Source organism: Carassius gibelio, chromosome B15, assembly GCF_023724105.1.
Source record: "Carassius gibelio isolate Cgi1373 ecotype wild population from Czech Republic chromosome B15, carGib1.2-hapl.c, whole genome shotgun sequence".
Lineage (NCBI taxonomy): Eukaryota > Metazoa > Chordata > Actinopteri > Cypriniformes > Cyprinidae > Carassius > Carassius gibelio.
In genome coordinates, this window is record NC_068410.1 from 10219339 (window position 1) to 10232347 (window position 13009).

Genomic DNA, 13009 nt, shown 5'->3' on the forward strand with positions numbered 1-13009 from the left:
TCAGTCTAATCTAAAGGCCTGTGCGATGTTCAGTTGTGAAGATCTTGAGTTTTCATTAAAAGACGTGTCCACGGCGCCATGGCAAAGTTCGATGTCTCGCCATGGGAATAAAAGATGTTATAACTCAGGCATAAAATGTCCGATCTTCCCCAAACTTCACATGTGTGATAAGAGTCCTGGCCTGAACACATCTGAAGGCCAATATTCCATCGGGTGTGGCAAAATGGCTCGATAGCGCCACCTATACACTTTCAACGGAGTGTGCCTCGAGCTATGTTTCACGTACATGTACAAAAATCGGTACACACATGTAACACACCAATACCTACAAAAAAGTATCTTGGTATGAAATCCGAATCCCAACAGGAAGTTGGTTATTTAGAATTTTCTCTGCAAAATTGCCGTTGTTTTTGCCATTTTCAGGGGTTGTACTTTAACGAACTCCTCCTAGAGATTTATTCAGATCAACACCAAACTTGGTCAGTGTAATCTAAAGCCCTTTGCGATGTTAAATTGCGAAGGAATTGAGGTTTCGTTAAAGGGCGTGTCCACGGCGGCCTGACAAATTTCGATGATTCGCCATGAAAAATGATGGTGCTATAACTCAGACATACAATGTCCAATCTGCCCCAAACTTCACATGTTGGATGAGACTCTTGACCTGAACAGATCTACATGCCCATTTTCAGTTATAGTCATAGCACCACCTATTGGCAAGAGGAAGTGACATATTTTACACTGTGACAAACTACTCCTAGAAATTTTATGACATCAATGTCTTTTTTGTGGTCAGTCTAATCTAAAGACCTGTGTGATGTTTAGTTGTGAAGATCTTGAGTTTTTGTTAAAAGGCGTTTCCATGGCGCCGTGACAAAGTTCGATGTCTCGTCATGGGAATAAAAGATGTTATAACTCAGGCATGAAGTGTCCGATCTTCCCCAAACTTCAAATGTTCGATAAGAGTCCTGCCCTGAACACATCTGAAGGCCAATAGTCCATTATAATGAGAGCACCACCTACTGGCAACACAAAGATTGGCACAAATATGGAGTAAACTTTGATATATTCCACTTATATTTATGAGTTTAAATGCAGGTTTCTCACCGTTCACCTATTTACTAAAGCCACTCGCTGCCGGTGAGCCCGGGTGCGAGGGCCCGTTCATCGCTGCTTGCAGCTTTAATTATTATTATTATTCTCTAAGATGAATCGCATTTTTGAGGGCCTAAACATGCTCGAAAAGTCATGAAACTTTGCACACACCTCAGAACTGGCGAAAATTTACGTCTGATATGGGTTTCAGAAGTGGGTGTGGCAAAATTGCTCAACAGCGCCACCTATACACGTTCAACGGTGTGCGCCTCGAGCTACGTTTCATGTACATGTATGAAAATCGGTATACACATGTAACTCTCCAATACCTACAAAAAAGTCTCTTGGAGCAAAATCCAAAACCCAACAGGAAGTCGGTTATTTCTAATATTATGAGCAAATTTTGTGTCATTTTTGTCATTTCCATGCGTTGTATTTTAACGAACTCCTCCTAGAGATTAATTCAGATCAACACCAAATTTGGTATGCCTAATCTAAAGGCCATTGCGATGTTAAATTGCGAAGCTTTTGAGTTTTCGTTGAAGGGCCTGTGTGTGGCGGCCTGGCGAATTTCGATGATTCGCCATGAAACAGGAAGTTGCTATAACTCAGACATACAATGACCAATCTGCCCCAAACTTCACATGTTTGCTGAGTCTCCTGTCCTGAACAGTTTGACACGACCATATTCAGTTATAGTCATAGCGCCACCTATTGGCAACAGGAAGTGACATATTTTACGCTGCGACAAACTACTCCTAGAAATTTTTGACATCAATGTCTTTTTTGTCGTCAGTCTAATCTAAAGGTCTGTACGATGTTAAATTGAGAAGATCTTGAGTTTTCGTTAAAGGGCGTGTCCATGGCGCCATGTCAAAGTTCGATGTCTCGCCATGGGAGTAGTTGTTGTTGTAACTCAGTCATAAAATATCAGATCTTGCCCAAACTTCAAATGTTTGATAAGAGTACTGACCTGAACACATCTGGAGGCTAATATTCCATTGGGTGTGGCAAAATGGCTCGATAGCGCCACCTATACATTTTCAATGGAGTGCGCCTCGAGCTACATGTCATATACATGTACGAAAATCGGTAAACATATGTAACACACCAATAGCTACAAAAAAGTCTCTTGGTACGAAATCCGAATCCCAACAGGAAGTCGGTTATTTTTAATTTTCCCTGAAAAATTGGTGTTGTTTTTGTCATTTTCAGGGGTTGTATTTTAACGAACTCCTCCTAGAGATTTATTCAGATCAACACCAAACTTGGTCAGTGTAATCTAAAGCCCTTTGCCATGTTAAATTGCGAAGGAATTGAGGTTTCGTTAAAGGGCGTGTCCATGGCGGCCTGACAAATTTCGATGATTCGCCATGAAAAATGATGGTGCCATAACTCACACATACAATGTCCAATCCGCCCCAAACTTCACATTTTTGATAAGACTCTTCACCTTAACAGATCTACATGCCAATATTCAGTTATAGTCATAGCGCCACCTATTGGCAACTGGAAGTGACATATTTTACACTGTGACAAACTACTCCTAGAAATTTTATGACATCAATGCCTTTTTTGTGGTCAGTCTAATCTAAAGACCTGTGTGATGTTTAGTTGTGAAGATCTTGAGTTTTTGTTAAAAGGCATGTCCATGTCGCCATGACGAAGTTCGATGTCTCGCCATGGGAATAAAAGATGTTATAACTCAGGCATAAAATGTCCGATCTTGCCCAAACTTCACATGTGTGATAAGGGTCCTGGCTTGAACACATCTGAAGGACAATATTCCGTTATAATGATAGCGCCACCTGCTGGCAACAGGAAGATTGGCACACATATGGAATAATCTTTGATATATTGCACTTATATTTATGAGTTTAAATGCATATTTCTCAACGTTCACCTTTTTACTAAAGCCACACGATGGCGGTGAGCCCGGGTGCGAGGGCCCGTTCATCGCTGCTTGCAGCTTTAATTAGGGCCCGAGCACCGAGGTGCGAGGACCCTCTTGTATCTGCTTTGTTTTTTATTATTATTATTCTTCTTCTTCTTCTTCTTCTCCCGAATGAATCGCATTTTTGAGGGCTTTAACATGCTCAAAAAGTCATGAAACTTTGCACACGCGTCAAACCTGGTGAAAATTTTCGTCTGATATAGGATTCAGAAGAGGGTGTGGCAAAATGGCTCGACAGCGCCACCTATACCAAGAAAATCAACAGCCTTCCAGCTATGTTTCACGTACATGCACGAAAATTGGCACACATATGTAACACACCAATACCTACAAAAAAGACTCTTGGAGCGAAATTCTAAACCCAACAGGAAGTCGGTTATTTTTAATATTATGAGCAAATTTTGTGTAATTTTGGTCATTTCCATGTGTTGTATTTTAACGAACTCCTCCTAGAGAGTTCTTCAAATCAACACCAAATTTGGTATGCCTAATCTAAAGGCCTTTGCGATGTTAAATTGCGAAGATCTTGAGTTTTCGTTGAAGGGCGTGTCCGTGGCGGCCTGGCGAATTTCGATGATTCGCCATGAAAAATGAAGTTGCTATAACTCAGACATACAATGACCAATCTGCCCCAAACTTCACATGTTTGATGAGACTCCGAAGCTAAACAGATTGACATGCCCATATTCAGTTATATTCATAGCGCCACCTATTGGCAACAGGAAGTGACATATTTTACGCTGCGACGAACTACTCCTAGAAATTTTATGACATCAATGTCTTTTTTGTGGTCAGTCTAATCTAAAGGCCTGTGCGATGTTCAGTTGTGAAGATCTTGAGTTTTCGTTAAATGGCTTGTTCATGGCGCCGCGACGAAGTTCGATGTCTCGCCATGAGAATAAAAGATGTTATAACTCAGGCATAAAATGTCCGATCTTCCCCAAACTTCATATGTGTGATAAGAGTCCTGGCCTGAACAGATCTGCAGGCCAATATTCCACCGGGTGTGGCAGAATGGCTCTATAGCGCCACCTATACACTTTCAACGGAGTGCGCCTCGAGCTATGTTTCACGTACATGTACAAAAATTGGTACACACATGTAACACTCCAATACCTACAAAAAAGTCTCTTGGTACGAAATCCGGATCCCAACAGGAAGTCAGTTATTTTGCATTTTCCCTTCAAAATTGGTGTTGTTTTTGCCATTTTCAGGTGTTGTACTTTAACGAACTCCTCCTAGAGATTTATTCAGATCAACACCAAACTTGGTCAATGTAATCTAAAGCCCTTTGCGATAATAAATTGCGAAGGACTTGAGGTTTCGTTAAAGGGCGTGTCCATGGCGGCCTGACAAATTTCGATGTTTCGCCATGAAAAAGGAAGTTGCTGTAACTCAGACATACAATGTCCAATCTGCCCCAAACTTCACATGTTGGATAAGACTCTTGACCTGAACAGATCTACATGCCAATATTCAGTTATAGTCATAGCGCCACCTATTGGCAACAGGAAGTTACATATTTTACACTGCGACAAACTACTCCTAGAAATTTTATGACATCAGTGTCTTTTTTGTGGTCAGTCTAATCTAAAGACCTGTGTGATGTTTAGTTGTGAAGATCTTGAGTTTTTGTTAAAAGGTGTGTCCATGGCGCCGTGATGAAGTTCGATGTCTCGCCATGGGAATAAAAGATGTTATAACTCAGGCATAAAATGTCCAATCTTGCCCAAACTTCACTTTTGTGTAAAGGGTCCTGGCCTAAACAGATCTGAAGGCCAATATTCCATCGAGTGTGGCAAACTGGCTCGATAGCGCCACCTATACAATTTCAACGGAGTGCGTATACACTTTAAACGGAGTGCGCCTCGAGCTATGTTTCACGTACATGTACAAAAATCGGTACACACATGTAACACACCAATATCTACGAAAAAGTCTCTTGGTACGAAATCCGAATCCCAACAGGAAGTCAGTTATTTAGAATTTTCTCTGCAAAATTAGTGTTGTTTTGGCCATTTTCAGGGGTTGGACTTTGATGAACTCCTCCTAGAGATTTATTCAGATCAACACCAAACTTGGTCAGTGTAATCTAAAGCCTTTTGCGATCTTAAATTGCGAAGATCTTGAGGTTTCGTTAAAGGGCGTGTCCATGGCGGCCTGACAAATTTCGATGTTTCGCCATGAAATAGGATGTTGTTTTAACTCAGGCATTAAATGTCCAATCCTCCCCAAACCTCACATGTTCGACAAAAGTCCTGCCCTGAACACATCTGAAGGCCAATATTCCACTATAATGATAGCGCCACCTGCTGGCAAAAGGAAGATTGGCACATATATGGAATAAACATTGATATATTCTACTTATATTTATGAGTTTAAACGCATATTTCTCACCGTTCACCTATTAACTAAAGCCACTCGCTGCCGGTGAGCCCGGGTGCGAGGGCCCGTTCATCGCTGCTTGCAGCTTTAATTATTATTCTTCTTCTTCTTCTTCTTCTTCTTCTTCTCCCGAATGAATCGCATTTTTGAGGGCTTTAACATGCTCAAAAAGTCATGAAACTTTGCACACTCGTCAAACCTGGTGAAAATTTTCGTCTGATATAGGATTCAGAAGAGGGTGTGGCAAAATGGCTCGACAGCGCCACCTATACCAAGAAAATCAACAGCCTTCCAGCTATGTTTCACGTACATGCACGAAAATTGGCACACATATGTAACACACCAATACCTACAAAAAAGACTCTTGGAGCGAAATTCTAAACCCAACAGGAAATCGGTTATTTTTAATATTATGAGCATATTTTGTGTAATTTTGGTCATTTCCATGTGTTGTATTTTAACGAACTCCTCCTAGAGAGTTCTTCAAATCAACACCAAATTTGGTATGCCTAATCTAAAGGCCTTTGCGATGTAAAATTGCGAAGATCCTGACTTTTCGTTGAAGGGCGTGTCCGTGGCGGCCTGGCGAATTTCGATGATTCGCCATGAAAAATGAAGTTGCTATAACTCACACATACAATGACCAATCTGCCCCAAACTTCACATGTTTGATGAGACTCCGAACCTGAACAGATTGACATGCCCATATTCAGTTATAGTCATAGCGCCACCTATTGGCAACAGGAAGTGACATATTTTATGCTGCGACGAACTACTCCTAGAAATTTTATGACATCAATGTCTTTTTTGTGGTCAGTCTAATCTAAAGGCCTGTGCGATGTTCAGTTGTGAAGATCTTGAGTTTTCGTTAAAAGGCTTGTTCATGGCGCCGCGACGAAGTTCGATGTCTCGCCATGCGAATAAAAGATGTTATAACTCAGGCATAAGATGTCCGATCTTCCCCAAACTTCACATGTGTGATAAGAGTCCTGGCCTGAACAGATCTTCAGGCCAATATTCCACCGGGTGTGGCAAAATGGCTCTATAGCGCCACCTATACACTTTCAACGGAGTGCGCCTCGAGCTATGTTTCACGTACATGTACAAAAATTGGTACACACATGTAACACTCCAATACCTACAAAAAAGTCTCTTGGTACGAAATCCGGATCCCAACAGGAAGTCGGTTATTTTGAATTTTCCCTTCAAAATTGCTGTTGTTTTTGCCATTTTCAGGGGTTGTACTTTAACGAACTCCTCCTAGAGATTTATTCAGATCAACATCAAACTTGGTCAGTGTAATCTAAAGCCCTTTGCGATAATAAATTGCGAAGGACTTGAGGTTTCGTTAAAGGGCGGGTCCATGGCGGCCTGAAAAATTTCGATGTTTCGCCATGAAAAAGGAAGTTGCTGTAACTCAGACATACAATGTCCAATCTGCCCCAAACTTCACATGTTGGATAAGACTCTTGACCTGAACAGATCTACATGCCAATATTCAGTTATAGTAATAGTCCCACCTATTGGCAACAGGAAGTTACATATTTTACACTGCGACAAACTACTCCTAGAAATTTTATGACATCAATGTCTTTTTTGTGGTCAGTCTAATCTAAAGACCTGTGTGATGTTTAGTTGTGAAGATCTTGAGTTTTTGTTAAAAGGTGTGTCCATGGCGCCGTGATAAAGTTCAATGTCTCGCCATGGGAATAAAAGATGTTATAACTCAGGCATAAAATGTCCGATCTTGCCCAAACTTCACTTGTGTGATAAGGGTCCTGGCCTGAACAGATCTGAAGGCCAATATTCCATCGAGTGTGGCAAAATGGCTCAATAGCACCACCTATACACTTTCAACGGAGTGCGTATACACTTTAAACGGAGTGCGCCTTGAGCTATGTTTCACGTACATGTACAAGAATCGGTACACACATGTAACACACCAATATCTACGAAAAAGTCTCTTGGTACGAAGTCCGAATCCCAACAGGAAGTCAGTTATTTGGAATTTTCTCTGCAAAATTAGTGTTGTTTTGGCCATTTTCAGGGGTTGTACTTTAACGAACTCCTCCTAGATATTTATTCAGATCAACACCAAACTTGGTCCGTGTAATCTAAATCCTTTTGCGATCTTAAATTGCGAAGATCTTGAGGTTTCGTTAAAGGGCGTGTCCATGGCGGCCTGACAAATTTCATTGTTTCGCCATGAAATAGGATGTTGTTGTAACTCAGGCATAAAGTGTCCAATCCTCCCCAAACCTCACATGTTCGATAAAAGTCCTGCCCTGAACACATCTGAAGGCCAATATTCCATTATAATGATAGCGCCACCTGCTGGCAACAGGAAGATTGGCACATATATGGAATAAACATTGATATATTCTACTTATATTTATGAGTTTAAACGCATATTTCTCACCGTTCACCTATTAACTAAAGCCACTCGCTGCCGGTGAGCCCGGGTGCGAGGGCCCGTTCATCGCTGCTTGCAGCTTTAATTATTATTATTATTATTATTATTATTATTCTTCTCCAAAATGAATCGCATTTTTGAGGGCCTAAACATGCTCGAAAAGTCATGAAACTTTGCACACACCTCAGAACTGGCGAAAATTTACGTCTGATATGGGTTTCAGAAGTGGGTGTGGCAAAATGGCTCAACAGCGCCACCTATACACGTTCAACGGTGTGCGCCTCGAGCTACGTTTCATGTACATGTATGAAAATCGGTATACTCATGTAACTCTCCAATACCTACAAAAAAGTCTCTTGGAGCAAAATCCGAAACCCAACAGGAAGTCGGTTATTACTAATAGTATGAGCAAATTTTGTGTCATTTTTGTCATTTCCATGCGTTGTATTTTAACGAACTCCTCCTAGAGATTCATTCAGATCAACACCAAATTTGGTATGCCTAATCTGAAGGCCTTTGCGATGTTAAATTGCGAAGCTTTTGAGTTTTCGTTAATGGGCGTGTCCGTGGCGGCCTGGCGAACTTCGATGATTCGCCATGAAACAGGAAGTTGCTATAACTCAGACATACAATGACCAATCTGCCCCAAGCTTCACATGTTTGATGAGACTCCTGACCTGAACAGATTGACATGCCCATATTCAGTTATAGTCATAGCGCCACCTATTGGCAACAGGAAGTGACATATTTTACACTGCGATGAACTACTCCTAGAAATTTTATGACATCAATGTATTTTTTGTGGTCAGTCTAATCTAAAGGCCTGTGCGATGTTAAGTTGTGAAGATCTTGAGTTTTCGTTAAAAGGCGTGTCCATGGCGCCGTCACGAAGTTCGATGTCTCGCCATGGGAATAAAAGATGTTATAACTAAGGCATAAAATGTCCGATCTTCCCCAAACTGCACATGTGTGATAAGAGTCCTGGCCTGAACACATCTGAAGGCCAAAATTCCATCAGGTGTGGCAAAATGGCTCGATAGCGCCACCTATACACTTTCAACAGAGTGCGCCTCGTGCTATGTTTCACGTACATGTACAAAAATCGGTATACATATGTAAGACACCAATACCTACAAAAAAGTCTCTTGGTACGAAATCCGAATCCCAACAGGAAGTCGGTTATTTAGAATTTTCTCTGCAAAATTGGCGTTGTTTTTGCCATTTTCAGGGGTTGTACATTAACGAACTCCTCCTAGAGATTTAGTCAGATCAACACCAAACCTGGTCAGTGTAATCTTAAGCCCTTTGCGATGTTAAATTGCGAAGATCTTTAGATTTCGTTAAAGGGCGTGTCCATGGTGGCCTGACAAATTTCGATGTTTCGCCATGAAAAAGGAAGTTGCTGTAACTCAGACATACAATGTCCAATCTGCCCCAAACTTCACATGTTAGATAAAACTTCTGCCCCTAACAGATCTACATGCCCACATTCAGTTATAGTCATAGCGCCACCTATTGGCAACAGGAAGTGACATGTTTTACGCTGCGACAAACTACTCCTATAATTTTTTTGAGATTAACATATATTTTGTGGTCAGTCTAATCTAAAGGCCTGTGCAATGTTAACTTTTGGAGATCTTGAGTTTTTGTTAAAGGGCGTTTCCATGGCGCCATGACAAAATTTGATGTCTTGCCACAGCAAGAGAAGTTGTTGTAACTCAAGCATAAAATGTTCAATCTTCCCCAAACTTCACATGTTTGATAAGAGTCCTGGCCTGAACACCTCTGAAGGCCAATATTCCATTATAATGATAGCGCCACCTGCTGGCAACGGTAAGATTGGCACACATATGGGATATACTTTGATATATTCCACTTATATTTAGGACATTAAATGCATATTTCTCAACGTTCACCTTTTTACTAAAGCCACACGATGGCGGTGAGCCCGGGTGCGAGGGCCCGTTCATCGCTGCTTGCAGCTTTAATTAGGGCCCGAGCACCGAGGTGCGAGGACCCTCTTGTATCTGCTTTGTTTTTTATTATTATTATTCTTCTTCTTCTTCTTCTCCCGAATGAATCGCATTTTTGAGGGCTTTAACATGCTCAAAAAGTCATGAAACTTTGCACACGCGTCAAACCTGGTGAAAATTTTCGTCTGATATAGGATTCAGAAGAGGGTGTGGCAAAATGGCTCGACAGCGCCACCTATACCAAGAAAATCAACAGCCTTCCAGCTATGTTTCACGTACATGCACGAAAATTGGCACACATATGTAACACACCAATACCTACAAAAAAGACTCTTGGAGCGAAATTCTAAACCCAACAGGAAGTCGGTTATTTTTAATATTATGAGCATATTTTGTGTAATTTTGGTCATTTCCATGTGTTGTATTTTAACGAACTCCTCCTAGAGAGTTCTTCAAATCAACACCAAATTTGGTATGCCTAATCTAAAGGCCTTTGCGATGTTAAATTGCGAAGATCTTGAGTTTTCGTTGAAGGGCGTGTCCGTGGCGGCCTGGCGAATTTCGATGATTCGCCATGAAAAATGAAGTTGCTATAACTCACACATACAATGTCCAATCTGCCCCAAACTTCACATGTTTGATGAGACTCCGAACCTGAACAGATTGACATGCCCATATTCAGTTATAGTCATAGCGCCACCTATTGGCAACAGGAAGTGACATATTTTACGCTGCGACGAACTACTCCTAGAAATTTTATGACATCAATGTCTTTTTTGTGGTCAGTCTAATCTAAAGGCCTGTGCGATGTTCAGTTGTGAAGATCTTGAGTTTTCGTTAAAAGGCTTGTTCATGGCGCCGCGACGAAGTTCGATGTCTCGCCATGAGAATAAAAGATGTTATAACTCAGGCATAAAATGTCCGATCTTCCCCAAACTTCACATGTGTGATAAGAGTCCTGGCCTGAACAGATCTGCAGGCCAATATTCCACCGGGTGTGGCAGAATGGCTCTATAGCGCCACCTATACACTTTCAACGGAGTGCGCCTCGAGCTATGTTTCACGTACATGTACAAAAATTGGTACACACATGTAACACTCCAATACCTACAAAAAAGTCTCTTGGTACGAAATCCGGATCCCAACAGGAAGTCGGTTATTTTGAATTTTCCCTTCAAAATTGGTGTTGTTTTTGCCATTTTCAGGGGTTGTACTTTAACGAACTCCTCCTAGAGATTTATTCAGATCAACACCAAACCTGGTCAGTGTAATCTTAAGCCCTTTGCGATGTTAAATTGTGAAGATCTTTAGATTTCGTTAAAGGGCGTGTCCATGGCGGCCTGACAAATTTCGATGTTTCGCCATGAAAAAGGAAGTTGCTGTAACTCAGACATACAATGTCCAATCTGCCCCAAACTTCACATGTTGGATGAGACTCTTGACCTGAACAGATCTACATGCCCATATTCAGTTATAGTCATAGCGCCACCTATTGGCAACAGGAAGTGACATATTTTACACTGTGACAGACTATTTCAAGAAATTGTATGACATCAATGTCTTTTTTGTGGTCAGTCTAATCTAAAGACCTTTGTGATGTTTAGTTGTGAAGATCTTGAGTTTTTGTTAAAAGGTGTTTCCATGGTGCCGTGACGAAGTTCGATGTCTCGTCATGGGAATAAAAGATGTTATAACTCAGGCATAAAGTGTCCGATCTTGCCCAAACTTCACGTGTGTGATAAGGGTCCTGGCCTGAACAGATCTGAAGGCCAATATTCCATTGGGTGTGGCAAAATGGCTCGATAGCGCCACCTATAAACTTTCAACGGAGTGCATATGCAAATTCAATGGAGTGTGCCTCGAGCTATTTTTCACGTACATGTACAAAAGTCGGTACACACATGTAACACACCAATACCTACAAAAAAGTCTCTTGGTACGAAATTCGAATCCCATCAGGAAGTCGGTTATTTAGAATTTTCTCTGCAAAATTGGTGTTGTTTTTGCCATTTTCAGGGGTTGTACTTTAACAAACTACTCCTAGAGATATATTCAGATCAACACCAAACTTGGTCAGTTAAATCTAAAGGAATTTGCGATGTTAGATTGCAAAGATTTTGAGGTTTCGTTAAAGGGCGTGTCCATGGCGGCCTGACAAATTTCGATGTTTCGCCATGAAAAAGGAAGTTGCTGTTACTCAGATTTACAATGTCCAATCTGCCCCAAACTTCACATGTTAGATAAGACTTCTACCCTTAACAGATCTACATGCCCATATTCAGTTATAGTCATAGCGCCACCTGCTGGCAACAGGAAGTGACATGTTGTATGCTGTGACAAACTACTCCTAGAATTTTTTTGAGATTAATGTATTTTTTTGTAGTCAGTCTAATCTAAAGGCCTGTGCAATGTTAACTTGTGGAGATCTTGAGTTTTTGTTAAAGGGCGTGTCCATGGCGTCATGACAAATTTTGATGTCTCGCCACAGCAAGAGAAGTTGTTGTAACTCAGGCATAATTTGTTCGATCTTCCCCAAACTTCACATGTTCAATAAGAGTCCTGCACTGAACACATCTGAAGGCCAATAGTCCATTATAATGAGAGCACCACCTACTGGCAACACAAAGATTGGCACAAATATGGAGTAAACTTTGATATATTCCACTTATATTTATGAGTTTAAATGCATATTTCTCACCGTTCACCTATTTACTAAAGCCACTCGCTGCCGGTGAGCCCGGGTGCGAGGGCCCGTTCATCGCTGCTTGCAGCTTTAATTTAAAATGTTTTTTATTTCTGTGATGGCAAAGCTGAATTTTCTCTTGTCTTCAGTTTCACATGGTCCTTTAGAAAATCAGTCCAATTCTGATTTGATATAAAAATATGGGACCCTGGACCACAAGTCTCACGGTGTATATATATAGCAATAGCCAAAACTACATTGTATGGGTCAAAATTATAAATTTTTCTTTAATGCAAAAAATCATTAAGTATGGATCATATTCCATATATATATATATATATATATATATATATATATATATATATATATATATATATATATATATACTTTATTTTGGATTAGTAATATGCACTGCTAAGGACTTGGGTCAAAATTATAAATTTTTCTTTAATGCAAAAAATCATTAAGTATAGATCATATTCCATATATATATATATATATATATATAT

At 40.6% G+C, this 13009-nt stretch overlaps 1 protein-coding gene across 9 annotated transcripts in view; it reads right to left on the bottom strand.

The window, feature by feature from the left end:
• Window positions 1–13009, bottom strand: part of LOC127972227 (rap1 GTPase-activating protein 2) — a 73591-nt gene that overhangs the window by 18773 nt on the left and 41809 nt on the right. The gene's annotated exons all lie outside the window — the stretch shown is intronic.